Source organism: Nothoprocta perdicaria, unplaced genomic scaffold, assembly GCF_003342845.1.
Source record: "Nothoprocta perdicaria isolate Ctin4 unplaced genomic scaffold, notPer1 scaffold_63, whole genome shotgun sequence".
In the NCBI taxonomy this organism is placed as follows: Eukaryota; Metazoa; Chordata; class Aves; order Tinamiformes; family Tinamidae; genus Nothoprocta; species Nothoprocta perdicaria.
This window is the reverse complement of record NW_020455899.1, coordinates 1,782,467-1,794,719: the sequence shown is the minus strand read 5'-3', so window position 1 is coordinate 1,794,719 and position 12,253 is coordinate 1,782,467.

Here is a 12,253-nt window from a genome sequence, read left to right as displayed (position 1 = left end):
ATAATAAAATCAAGATGAATATATAAAAAATATTATTCTCACTGCTACTAGTCACTTCTAACTAAAAAAAAATCTGCAGCTTTGGAGAAATACATTGGCTTGTGTGGTAGAACCAGGTAGACCCCTTGATTTCCTATTAGAGATAGTTGACTCCTAAAATAGCTCCCGTCCATGTTTACTCTTATATGCAATGAAAATATCACCTTGCCAGCAAACAGGGTAAAAAATGGTGGTACCTATGAAAATATGGCAATTGTTATGGAATGAGAGTAGATTTAGCTTTCTTAGCAGTAAAATCCTTCAAGCAATGGAAGATTAGGGGAAAAGCTATGGGTGTTGTCAAATTTAGCATAGTAAATGGGTCTCCTATACTGTTCCTCCAGAGCAAGTTGTGGGACAAATGTTTCTATGGAGGTAGGGAATGCTTCTGGGATTCCTTTGGAAAGAGTCATTAGGTTAAATATCTAGTGCCTTTGGGTGATACCTATAAATTATTCAAAAAATGAACAAACAATGTCTTATTTCACATTTCAGGTCAGATTCTCAGCTCTTAGTGTCTGGTACCACCCCTTTGCCTGCAGTGTGGTCCCCTCTCCCCTGTCCAGCCAGGTCTGCCCCAGCCTCACCAGCATGGACAGTTATTTCAAGCTGTATGTGGAGGAAATTTTCAGGCATCTCTGTTCCCCCCAGCACTCTTGTGTCTTAAATGCTAGCAGGCAGTGAAGGCTCTCCTTTAACTTGAGCGCAGGAAAGTTTGAGTGTTTAGATCAGAAAATCCAGGTTTGCTCTCTGCTGTCGCTGAGAGGCTTTGAATGGCTGCATTGTGGAGCACTAGCCATAATGTCCTAGTTGGCCATTGATCTATTCAGGCACATTCTTCTAACTGGGGCATCCGCGTGGCACGGTGAACAGAATAATAATTTGGAGAGAAAACATGCTCTATCAGTCAAAGGCAGCTCCTCGGTCTCCAGGCTGGTTGGAGCAGGTCACGCCTGCCCTGGGAAGCCTCCCAAGATGATCAGGTGAGGAGTTAAGAATGTAGCAGCAAAATAACTTGGAGGAAAGGAAATATGAGAAACTTCTGCAAGAGTGAGGAACAGTCCAGGTTTTATTTAATTTCTGTTTTTGGACTGAGGACAACGACTAGTCAGGAAAGTGAATTTCGCCCTGGTGCTTGTCTTTTCAGTGTTTTTTTCCCCTTCTGCCCCCTCCTCTCTCATTCCCCCCTCCCAGCACCCCATAGCACTTGCTTGCTTGCAAAAGGAGTCCTGTTTTCCTTCCAGACAGAAGAATAAAAAAAAAGAGAGAGATGAGGTCCACCTCCTTTGCATCTGCCCCAGGGGCAAACCTCCTCTCCCTGCACTGCCTGCGATGGGTATAATTTCACACCTCAAAGCACTGCTCAGCTGCTTGGCAAAAGCTAAATACATTTCTGTGAGCCTTACTCTAATTCCCTCCTGAATAAGCAGCAGTCATTCTTATTTGTTTGGCTGAACTGATTCTCCAGGAGTCACCTCAATAAAGCAAAAGTCACAATCAGATTAAAGAGAAAGTGATTTGCACTGTTCAAAATATTTTATTTGAAAAATTTTCTTGACAGAGAAAATTCAATATTCAATTTCAATCAGTCTAATCTTTTCTGGAAAAAAATATCARTAATTTTCTTTTTAATTTCTTGGAAGTTGAAAAACATTTTTTCTTCAGTTGTCGCACAGCTGTATCTCCAGTTTTCAGAGACTTTTTGAATGAAAATTTTACAGGAGAAATGTTGATACTAGTGGAAAGAAATATGCTTTTAGAATTATTTGTATAACACCAAACTTTCCTCAAGTAGCTTTAAATATACTGCAAGTGTCAGGGTGAATTTAAGATTTGATTTGTTTTATCAGGTGGTAAAAAAATGTAGAAATTTCCATATACAAATAGGTTATGCTTACRTTGCCTGTTTTAATATTCAATTTTTACTTGATAAAAAAGGAAAAATATTCTTAATTCACTTTAGATAATACATGTTTAAATGCATTGCTTTTACTGACCAGTTTTCTGATGCAAAGCTTGCTGAAGAGAAGACCTCTGCAAGATAAATGCTATTTTATAAATCTGGGAGTAGGGGGAAAACTTCAGTATTTACCTTTTTGTGGAGGCTAAAAACATGCACATTTAAGTCTGTCGGGGAGGGTAGTGCCATTTCACCCAGAAGTGGGAAACACTGAGATACTCCTGCATTTCAGTTACAAATGTGCGTTTTTAATAAATGAAATGACCTTGCAATGCGGCCATCAGCCTTTTTCTCAAACGGTGGAAGATCTGAGACTTCCCGCTGGTCTTTGTCGGTGGTGGCCACACAGGCTAGGGGCTGAATCTCATGCAAATCTCTCCTCTCTTGGTATTGCTGTGGCATGCACTTGCTTTCAGCTGATTACCAATAATCCCCAAGCCTCATCTCACTGGAGCCTGTTCTCCCTGTCATTGCCAATTAATGAGGTTCTTCTGCACAGGCATGTTTCTTTAGACCTTATCTGCAATTTGTTTCTCCTGGGGCTCTGATCTTCCACTGATCAAAACTTCCCCATTTTCTTCCTCTGCAATGTTATGATTACGGCTCCTGTAAAGTCACAGCTGTGCTCCGTGAATTCTGCAACAGAAGTAAAGAGGGGATTCAGAGGTGATATTGCTGCTCTGTATTTCACTCTGTCAGAAGTTATGGATGCATAACTTGCAGTGGTAATGGCACAGTAAGAGAAGTGCTTGCATCTGAAATAGATCACTCTTTATTGTCTGCGGCTGTCCTCACTTTCCTCTTTCTAGTTACCCCACAAATTTCTTAAGAAGCTCCACTTCATAATCTCTTCAAGATTTACTTTTCTTTGTTTGAGACAAGCAGGTATAAGAGGCTTCCTGCTCCTTTAGAGCCATTTTTGTTCCTTCTCCATGAAACTTGCATTTGCTCTTCTTTAAAAATTCAGCAACTCCTTTGTTCATTACAATGACTTTTATTTAGGTCTGATGCTGCTCCTTATCTCTTCCTACAAAAGCAGTCATTTTTGCTCTTGACATTTAGAAAGTTTCTTGGAAACACAGGTAGAAATAGTTAAGAGCGGATGCAAAGTAGGTGGAARGTTTCGGTTTTCCAGCCCTCTCCTTGCCCAGTGTGCACGGACCTGATGCACTTTGTTCTCCATGGTGTATTYGGGTGTCCATTAACAGCAATGGAAGCTTGTTAGCAAGCTAACACGGAGACTATCCATTATACCTCATGCTCCTTTTTAAAGAGACCATTAAAAGAGAGCCCAGCTCCTTTCCCAACAGCTTGAAATTTGAACAGATTTAATTTCTATTTATTAGGGAAACTCGTGCTGCTGGGGGAAAAAGCCAGACTGACAGTTTTGGAATATAAAGTCCTCTATTCATCAACAGAGCAGGCAGAGGAAGTGGCTGCTTCTCTTGGCTTGCCAATTTCTGCTCCTCTATGACCTAGAGGTATCACCTCAAGCTTGGAGTTCATTATCCATGTCTTTCTAATCTTTGGGCTCTCTGCTGAGGTAGGTGCCAATTAGCAGCAGTTATTTTTATGATCTGGACATCTGACCATTACAAGAGGATGAAGACCATGAAATTACTTTGTGTGATCACAGCTCATCTCTATGGCTGTGTTGAGAGATTCATAYTGGTGTCCTGAAACATCTTGGCTGAGGCTGTGTTGCGTTACCAGGTCATTTCAGACAGCATGTCCTCACCACTTGTGGACATTTGTCAGGCAGTGACACATGACTGATCGTTCGTCCTTCCAAGTGCCCACGATATTCCAGGAAGAAAGTGATAAGTCCCAAAATACTCAGGCATGGGGGTAACCCATGACAATCTCCTCGGAGGTTTAAGAGAGAGCTTTACTTACAAGGAAACACTTGTGTCATGCTAGAGCTGTTCAGCTATTTTCATTCAGGCTGAGAGCTGCTCACCTCAATGCTAAGTGTTTCTAATTCCTAGAAACCTTTGAAAGTTCAGAAAAGGACTCTGAGGAGTCTTGAGCAGGCTCTGGACTGCTGTCCTCACAGGAGTGGGTGAGCTTGGAGAAGAAACGGTCCTGGGCTTTTCCATGGTGGTGTCCAWAAGTGTAGTTAATGTGCAGAACAGCCTGCTGTAATTGCAGATGGGTCCAGCACCACTTGATTGCACAGCAAGGGASCAGGCAACCCCAGCAGGCTTTGAAGAGTGCTGCTAATCCAGCAAAGGAGGGGGTGGAGGATGCTGGCGCTCCCGGGCACCACTGCAGACACGCACGCACAGTTGCTCAGTCAAAGGAATTTGCGGCTGAAGGCTCCTCATTCAGCCCGGCGGAGCGAGCGGTGGAAGCCCCACCTTGCTTCAAAACTTGAAAACGTCCCAAGCTATAAATCTCATTCATTTGCATTTCTTTTCAGAGGAGGAGGTGGAGCGTGGAGGATAGCAGTATTGATGAGGATTAAACTACCAAATGGGATGAGTTTGTGGAATACCTAGTGCCATGCCAAAGTGGTCTGAGTCTAATAACATGTATGAGTGAGGCAAGGAAGCTGCATGTAGCACAGCTGAATTTCTACCATGTTGTATATGTATCTTTGTATATGTTGTCTTTGTAGAGATTAAGAAAAACTGGATTACTCTGGAAAAAAAGGAAGAGAGGCATTTTCTTACTTTTTCTTTTTAATGATAGTTGTGTAGATTGGGCTCTTATTCTACTGTGAATTTTTCTTTATTTTTGCTTGGTTGGTTCTTTGGTTGGCTTGGTGCTTTTGTTTTGTTGGTTAAGAGAGGAAAAAAAACCCCTCTTGCATTCGGAAATTTCCCAACCTCTTATCTATTCTTATCAGTCACATCCCATTACTTGACAATGGTGATGTAAAGTGGACTGATGGAACTGGGTGGGACATGTCACAATGCAGAGCACAATGTGTCAGTCTGACAAGTATAAGAGACATTGTTTTCTATAACCTGATTTTTTTTTTTAAGATGCTTTTTAGAAAAACAAAAATATCAGGCCAACCTAGCATTAAGGGAGAGAACTAAGATGGAGACACTTGTTTGCCARCATGGAAATAAATGGTGGTTACAAAGCAGAGGAATGTCCTTGAGAACAAAGTATGGCATTCTCACGCATGGAGGAGGCAGGAGATACTGTCTGAGTCACTGGAGAAACAGTTGCAGTGGGGCAAACATAAAGCTGGAAACACCAACACCTGGAAATACCCAGGTGCATACAGCTAMGAAGAAAACCTGTGACAGTCCACCTCCTGTAGATTTCAAATTTTTCCATGCAGACTGCAGAGGCTCCTGATATATTCTTTATGTTGCAATGCTCAGTTTGCAACATGAAATACTGGTGTTAATCAAGGGTGTACCCAGCAACCTGCAAGTGGTGCTCTCAGAGTTGGAGTTGTCTCTCCACATAGCTGTAACTGTGCAGATGTGCCATTCAATGAGGCATCATCATGTGCAGATTGGTAGACAGAGGATATCAGCTAGCACCCTTCTCCCTTTCCAGCCCCCTGCCCAGAATGGTCAAAGATACCTCCCCTTCTGCTATTGTCTGTGGTATAAAAATGACTCATCTCATGATAAACTCCACATCAAGCAAGGTCTCCCTGGTGATAACCATTGAGGGAGAGACTCTGATTCAAGCTGCCAAGAAAATATGCTCTAGTCTTTGAATGAACCTCCAAACTGCGGCTAGAGCCAACACAGAAATCTGGTAGGACTCCAAGATATATGTATATATATTTATATACAGCAAGAGTGTAGACTCACCTTCGTATGTGTTAGTGACCTGTCAGGAAGGGGAGACTCTCTACGTGTATAGAAAAGGTTGTTTAGAGAACTGTCTCACTGTCTTCTACACTTCTCTCAAGCTGGACACACATCTTCTCTAATTGCAGTTTTTAGATAATAATTTCAAGATACTGCACATTTTTCATCCAAGGAAGGACTTTTAAAGTTGCTTGTTTTTGAGCTGAATCCTGTTTTCTATTCATGCTCTGTTTTTCTGTTGAAATATCTTGCAATGGCAAGATTTTTCTTTTTTGGCAGCCACTGAAATTACTTGGTTATGAACTATCCAGATTTTATCAGACAATTAGCAAGTCAGCTCTGTGTTTGTGTGTGTGTGTGTGTGTTCCTGTGTGTGTGTGTGTGTGTGGTAATTGATGTTCATGATATATAGCTGGCTGGCTGGAATATCTCACTACCCACACAAAATGATCACTGATAAGAAGGCCTTTTCCAGCTCAGTATTAGTATGCTTCATCTGAAACTGGCTTTGCTGACAARCCTATGCTTTGACTGTGTGTGCCTSATGCAAAATATATCACTGCACTTAATTTCAAGCATAATAGTTCTCTAATAATCTCCTGAGGAGATATTAAGTTACATTTATTTGCTCTGTCCTGGGTGATCATGCAAGTTGCTAGCATGACAACAATAGCAAGACCAAATCCTTCCTTGGCTGCAGAACAAAAAGAGAAACAGCTGGACAAAGCTGCAGAGCAGGGTTCCAGTTGCAGTGGTGAGATATGGAGTGCAGAGAGGTAGGACGTCTCTCCAGGAATGCTGTGTTCTGCGAGCAAGCCTGGATATTCCCTCCGTCTCACATCAGCTGGATTGATGCTTTTGCCACCCAGCAGCCCCAGGAAGATAATAGCTTTCAGTCACCAGCAATCTGCACTGCGTTTACGGAAACAAATGTGACACTTGTTTGGAGAGTAGTTGATATTCGTACAGAAATGGGTGCATGGACACATATCTTTGCAGTGGTGCATAGATATGCGTACATGTCTGCCTGCATGCATGAAGCAAGAGAATGTATTAAACACACACCGTTCAGAATTGGATGGGGGCTTTAACAAAGGCATTGCAGCAAAGTAATTTCTTCACCTGCCTTGATGAAGAATGCGACGTGGATGCGGAATCCCTGCAAAGAAGTGCATTATGAGATTTCTTTCTTGCTGGTTCAGCCCTATTAAATCTCTTCAGCATGAGCTCGAGTATTTYAATAATAGGCATGCAATATTATGCGTGCTCTAAAATGGCTTGTTTTTAAGCACTACTTGGACTGTGTTTGCATTAACCTAGTTGGGGGAAAAAACAGGTTTYGAGCTTATCCTCCTTTTCTTTCCCTAATCGCAGCTACAGGGCAAAACTTACCAAGTGTCTAATGAGAGAAAGAGCATTGCTACACGCTAATTTACAGTAACATTAAGAGTTGCACAAGGAACAAGCCTCTGACTCCATGCACATGTTGAAATCCATGTTTGAGAGCAGTGCTGCGGTGTGGCTGACTGTCCTTTTTTGGACATAATCTGTCTCCCCAAAGCCACTGTACCTCACAGATCAGTGTTGATATAAAACTTCTCATTTGGGACAGATTTTCTTATGTTTTTACCAATGTTTGCTTCCTGCTGAAGATTAGTGCAGGAACACGTAGCCAGCTCATAAGCAAAGACTATCAGCCCTCTTTGCTCAAGAGCAACCTCTCCATCTCCTATAGGAATAAACACTGACCGCTTCCAGAAAGTATCTGTCTGGTCCTCGCCCTCTGGAAAGCTGATAGCTGTGCCAGAGAAGTCCAAGGGTGAGAGAAACTGCAAATGGAGAAGAGAAAGGACATCTGAGAGTCTTCACTGAATAATCAGAGGACTGAATGACTTCAGACAAAGACAGGAGTTATATAATACATTCCTATTCTATGAGTAATCATGTGCAAAGATTGACATGACTGTGAGTGTTCCCAAAACTGATCCTGGGCTTACTGTGACCATTCCTGCATGCAAAAACAACATCTAATGGTGAAAGAAAAAAAAAAAAAAGGAAAAAAGGAAAAAAAAAAGTGTGATTGTACTCCTAGGACAACATCCTGAATTTTTCCCTGGTGGACCCTTGCCATTACTGTGGCAAAATGCCTGGAAACTGCCTTTCTCTCCCACAAAAAATGTTTTGAAGGGAGAACAAAAGAAGTTTGAGCTTTTGGCAGATCTTTGGAGATCTCTGTGTTCAGATCCTCAGCTGGTGTAAATCAAGATAGCTGCAATATTGCTACAGTAGTTTGAAACTGACTGGCTCTCCTTCCATCATGACTGGCTGCCCTGGAGAATATATTTTTACAGTTTACATGGAGATGCAGAAGGCACTGCTTCTACTTCTACTTCATGTAGCATGCTTTCTTCTTAAGAAAGTATTGCTTATCCTTAATGTTTTAGCTCCTTAGCAGATAACCTGGTGGTACTTCTTGACATATCCTGTGTTATGTAGCACTCTGCTTTATTTTCTGGGTTCAGTAGCTGAATTAAGTGTTCATTGTCTATAAAGAATCCACAATAGGATTGGTGGAAATCAGGGAGTATCTTTCAAAATTTTGAAGGTCCTAAAGATGCTTTAAGGTCTTTTTTTTTTTTTTTTTTTTTTTCCCTCCCTAATCTATGTTTCTAAGTTATATCACAACATGTGCGGCAAAAAGAAGAACTGATGCTTAACTGGCCCCATTGAGCCAAGATACTTAACTAGCACATAATAATCTCTAAAACCAAAAGGACTTAGAAGTGTTTTCGTAGGCAATGGTGGTCAACAGGGAGCATCTCAGAACTGTTACAGACTTAAAGACTGGAAGATCATTTAAGCACAAGGGCCTGCAAAATAGGCCCTTGTTTTATAGGCACAAAGGGCTGAAATATGCAAACCATCTTTTTGCATATGAACTCAGGTGGGGTGCAGCTGGCTAGTGCCCAGCAGGGAGATTTTTTTTTTTTTTTTTTTTGCTCTTTAACACAGACAGAAATGTCCTGGGGAAATTAAACACATCTGAGCTATGTCAGGAATTGCCTGTGCCCACAACCAGACTTAGATAAGCCTAACAAATTTCATTATCTTTTCAGGCCCCTATTACTTAATGGCAAAAGTTGCACTTGCGATGCTTGAAGTTTGAGCAGGAAAGGGCAGGTTTCTAACTATGAGTGTCTGCGTGGTGGGTGGTACCTGGGTGAATCAGCAGCAGTGATGTTTCATATTCGGGTGATCGTGAGGAAGATGCAAAAATTTCATATTTCCTTCTGTCCCAAGCTTACCCACCCCTGTCTACCCTTTAAAACACAAGCTGTTCTCCACAGGTTTTCCACAGCTTGGAGTGCTATGACAAAATTTACCTTTAAAGATATTTTAGAAGTCAGATTTTCAATTATACGGAGGTATGTAACTCTTAGTCTGCAGCCCAAATGTTGCATCATGTTTATGCGTGCATTCGCTTGTGCAGCTCCTCTTGGTGAAGGGTATTATTTCAGGATCACCTAACAGTAAATTTGATTAGCTGTGTTATCGTCCAGAGCACTCTGTTGCTGTTTTGCCCATAAAGAAAGGAAATAAATGATTACCAGGGTGAGGAACAAAGGTAGTAAATAGAGCATCATTGAGAYTGGGAGAATCAAGCCAAGGTGAGAGATAACAGCCCTCCAGACTTCCACATTTCCCCTGGAGTGTCCAGATGGAATTAGGAAAACAAAAGATAGGTGGTGGTTCCTGAGGAGAAACGGATAGTAAAGCCAGATATGCTACCACTCTGCTTGATCAAGTCACTATTGGGGTTAAAACTGAAGTGGTTGCTGTGCCTTGGTGTCAGTGACTAGTCCAAAGTTTACCTAAAGGTAAATCTGTGCTATGAGGACAGTTGTGCAGAACAGTATGGACTATTTAGAACCTCTTATGCTAAAGAAAAATAGCCATTTCTCCCATTTGGGAGAAATTTCCTATGTCTTGTTTTTTTAATAGGTTTAAAACTTAAAAAAAAATCTTTTAAAATTATTCTTTATTAAAAGTGTGTGTTACAAAGAGGTTTTGTATTCATGTGCTTTTTTTCTTGGGAGTGCAACAGAATGTAGTAGAGAGGCTACAAGACTCCTGGGAGATTTGAATTGTCTTGTTGCCTCTACCTATTGGCAGCTTTGTCCCCTGAGGCATATCACATCATACCTTTGTGCCTTGATTTCCCTTTTGTAAAGCAACTGTGACAATTTCATGGAAAAAGTTATCACCTTTTTAGGTGGAAATTGCAGCAAGCGAGCATCTCTGTGAAATTCAGAGACCTCACCTCCCTGTTAAGTCAGTCATCTTTGAACCTCTGAAGAAGCTGGAGAAAACTCAACATTTTTTTCCTACAGTATTAAAAAATGTGTGAGAGAGTCCACTGAGGCCAAATGTTTCTCCTTGAAGTGACAAAATACCCCTGTGGGTGTTGTTTAGGTTTTGGTTAGGAGAAACCTACCAAAAGATGCACCTGGTCAAACTCTCCTATGATTTTTAACATTTAATATTGGTTCGGTAATGAGTTTACACAAGGTTCTGGGTGGATGTCTGCAAGTTTTAACCTCCACTGTGGTACCAAACCTGTTATTACCATTTTCTGCTATTCTCCTCCTAGGTTTGATTTTGTCCTTCAAAACACCAAAGCCTATCTCTTAGTCAGGCCTTCTGCCTTACTGAACATGAGCAGACTGAGAGTCTACTATTTAAGTTCATATACAAGTTCTATACAAGTGTGCTGTTGTTTCTTGCAGGTTAGTGCAATCACTAGGAGTAAAACTTCCTCAACAGAAAGTTATTGTAGCTCCTTACACATATAAGTACATAGTAGACACTAGAGAAATATTGGAGATGAGTCAGTTCAAGCTTACATTAATGGCTGCAGAGAAGAGTGTAATAATAGGTTGCTGTTTCCATCAAAAGGTCTTGAAAAGGTAATAGGGCAGGTAACTTTTCAAGAAGACAAAGTTCTGCTCATGCTCTCTCAATCCTTATCATCTTTTCCTTCTCACTTTCTACACATGGGACTTCTATGCAATTTTTGAACATAATTTTCTTCTATTTAAGCAATTTGAGAAAAGGAATGACCTTGTGGTTACAGTGGTTACAGGAGTTACAGTGAGGCTGCAAGATATGACATCGTTCTCACCCTCTATTACATTCTGAATGCCCAGGACTTGGATCTGTCATTTCGCAAAGCCTTTCTGGCAAAGGCACCATTGGGCGGTGACAGGTAAGTCTCCTTTCCTTCCAGTAGAGTATTTTAGCATGAATTACCACTGGGTTAGTTTGCTTTGTAGGATGAATATGTTATTATATTTTCCTTGGATGAACACATGTGAACATGGCTGTATTGGATTCACAGAATCACAGATTCACAGATTCACAGAATATTTAAGGTTGGAAGGGACCTCTAGAGATCATCTAGTCCAACCTTCCTGCTCAAGCAGGCACACCTASAGCATGTGGCACAGGGYGGCATCCAGGCGGGTTTTGAAGACCTCCAGAGTAGGAGACTCCACRACCTCCCTGGGCAGCCTGTTCCACTGCTCTGTYACCCTMACAGTAAAGAAGTTSCTCCTCACCTGGAGACGGAACTTCYTGTGYTYCAGCTTGTGGCCATTACCCCTCRTCCTATCGCTGGCCACCAGTGAAAACAGCTTGCCCCCTTCCTCCCTGCATTCTCCCTTCCTGAACTTATACATATTAATCATATCCCCTCTCAGCCTTCTCTTCTCCAGAAGAATTCACATTTCTGAGATGATTTCTTCAGAGCTATCTTTGTGTGGTGAGGCACTTTGATGCACTGACACTCTTCTTGTCTGAAAACATCTTTTCTCCCCTTAAACTATAATAGTGGGGGCAAACCCCATCCTTTGTCTCCTTTACTCTTTTCTAATATATATATATACACACAYATATATATATATACATATTTATATATGTATATTTATATATACATATATATATATATATATTTGTTTTTGTTAGGACTGTCTCAGTTCTGTCATTTTTTTAGCCTGACAAAGAGATGCCTTGATATCAATTAGTGTCACAGAGAGCTGCTGTTACATGCATACAGTCTGTAAATAATATGTCAAAAAAAAAAAAAAAAACCTTGTTGCGTGAGGAGTGGAGGATGAAGAATGGATTGTTTGAACTATACATACATACATAGATATATATATAGTTACATACATACTGTATATATGTGTGTGTGTATTTATATATAKAGAGTTAATGTAGACAGTTAATGTTGCTATTAGTTTGAAAGCTGATTGTGAGGAGAAAAAAAAGCCCATGATACAAAGCCAATAATGGATTCCCAAGGGATGCCATCCACTTCTGAAATGAATTGCTTTGCACAGGGAGCGCTTGAGCTCACTCATTAAACAACCAGGATCCTTGCTTAATGTGCATAGTTAAACCCAGCAGG